This window comes from Belonocnema kinseyi, chromosome 2 (assembly GCF_010883055.1).
Source record: "Belonocnema kinseyi isolate 2016_QV_RU_SX_M_011 chromosome 2, B_treatae_v1, whole genome shotgun sequence".
NCBI lineage: Eukaryota > Metazoa > Arthropoda > Insecta > Hymenoptera > Cynipidae > Belonocnema > Belonocnema kinseyi.
Genome location: NC_046658.1, coordinates 84804359 through 84806786, shown reverse-complemented (window position 1 = coordinate 84806786; position 2428 = coordinate 84804359). Strand labels below are relative to the sequence as shown.

General features: G+C 25.6%; 1 protein-coding gene across 2 annotated transcripts in view; it reads left to right on the top strand.

Annotated features, from left to right (window-relative positions):
* LOC117168104 (lysosomal alpha-glucosidase-like) overlaps positions 1 to 2428 on the top strand; it is a 42479-nt gene that overhangs the window by 4665 nt on the left and 35386 nt on the right. The gene's annotated exons all lie outside the window — the stretch shown is intronic.

The following is a 2428-nucleotide window of genomic DNA, read 5'->3' as shown; positions in this document are numbered from 1 at the left end:
TATTTTCGACACTGTAAACTTCCCGAAATAACAAAATGCTGAAACCTGAAAATCCCGAATTAAAAAATTCTAGAATAATGAAATTTTGGACAGTTTACAATAATATCGAATTTGAAAATTCCCGAATAATAAAACTCCAGGCCGAATGCTGTCTAATGATAAAATATACAAACCAGAAAATTCCCGAATTGCAGAAATTGAGAAAACAGTTACGTGGTCAATATTATTTATTTATTAAAAATACAATAATCAAATATTTTTATTATAGAAATTTGGTTTAATGTTTAATTTTTTTAAATTATTGTTTTAATTTAAAATAACAATAATTGTATAAAAATGTGATACAAACATAAATTTAAAACACGTGAGCTTCAAATGAAACAAACTTTGCAGAATTCAATGCAGGCTGATTTAACGCGACTTTTATTTTTATTTTTTTAAATAATAATTTTATTTTACGAGCGTTTTCTGTAATGTACAAAAATAAAATTGATATTTTCAAACAACTTTTTTTATCCAAAAATACATTTGTTCAATTATTGTTATTTTTAATTCAAACAATCATTTTTAGAAACTTTAAACATTAAAAAAGTTTTTTCCTCGGTAAAAATATTTTATTATTCTATTAAAAAAAAATATTTTTAACTAACTATTTTTTAATTGTTCAAATTAGAGAGTTGTCTAGTCTGGATATTGTATAATTCGGAAATTTTCTGTCGGCAATTCTTAAATTCGGTAAGATTGTAAATTGTCGAGAATTTTCCAATTCGGGGCTTTTATATTTCAACAATGCATTGTTGAAATATAAAAGTCCCGAATTGGAAAATTAAAAATAAAATTCCTACATCACTGTAAAAATTCTGAAATTATAACATTGCAATGTTATAATTTCGGAATTTTTACAGTGATGTGGGAATTTTATTTTTAATTGTCCCGAACTACAAAAGTCGAACTGGAAAATTCACGAAAAATAAAATTCCAGACAATAAGATATTACCGAATTTTAAAAATCCCCAAAGAAAATGCCTGAATGATAAAATATCCGAACTAGAAAATTCCTGAATTCAAACAATTTAAAAAATTGTTTATTAAATATTATTTATTTATTGAAAATACAATAATCGAATATATATTTCTGGATGAAAAAATTTGTTTGAAACTTTGTATAGTATTTGAAAAAACATACAAAAGTTCTGAAAAATCGAATTTTTTATAAATAAAAAAAAATAATGAAAATAAATTTTTATATAAATCGTTGTTGAATTGAATCCTGTAAAGTTTGTTTCAAAAATGTTATTATGTAGGTACGAAGAAAATTTAGGCAAAACATTTTTTTCTTTCAAAGCACACGTGTTTTTTAATGTATTTTTCAATACAATTTTTATAAAATTATCATTCAGGTGCCGGAGATTTCATTTTTTGAGGTTTTTCATTCATCCCTTTTGGAATTTTTGTCAGTGGTCCCATATTTTTATACCTCCTCTTAAAAAATAATTTTAAATCTACCCAGAAATTTTTATTGTTTTCCTAGTACTTCAAAATTCTTGAGGAGCTCCAAATTTTGTTCTTTTCCTTGTCACATTCAGAAACCTCCAGCTTATTTGATTTTTTTCTAAATTAATGCTTATTTAACTGTTCTTTAAGAATCAAAATGAAATACTTTTACCTTCGAAATACAAATAAAAAAATTAAACAATTATAATCGTAACATTCCAAGTTTAAGTTTGTCACTCTGAAATTGTGACAATTCATTTTCAAATTGTTTACTATTAAAAATTGTTTTTTTTTATTTCCAAACCAAATAGATTAAAAATGAAATATTCTATACTGCAATAATACTTCAAAAAGATTTTGAAACTGAATAAAGGCGTTCATTTAAGAAGCCATTAATGCGAAATTTACACTTGTGTCACTACTAAGGCTTTGCAATTAAATTAGTTAAAATATGTAAATTATATCATTTTGAACAGATCTAGAATCACCTTGTAAAATCAATCACTGTTTAGTTTTTAATACTCGAACTGCAGTTCAATTTTCAAATTTACTTTCATTTTCTGATTTGTCCCGGTCGCGAGTCTAGCTTAATATTTAAAACAACTTTCATTTTTTTGAAATTGTAATTTTTCTGTTGTAACTTACGGGACAATAATTTTATTCTTTGAAAGATTTTCTACAAACTTGTTGATAATTTCCACATTCTCATCAAAAATGAAAAGATATTAGTTTTTTTATGAAGAATAACTTTTTCGGATTTTATCAAATGTCGACGTTTTGTGGCCCCGTGAGTCAGAAAAACAAGTTTTTACGTCGGGGTCTGTTTGTCTGTCCGGCGTCGTCGTTGTTGTTGTCTGTATACCGGATAATTTTCAAAAGACTGGTCCGATTGGATTGGGCTTTGACACACTGTTCGAGGGACCAAAAAGAAAGG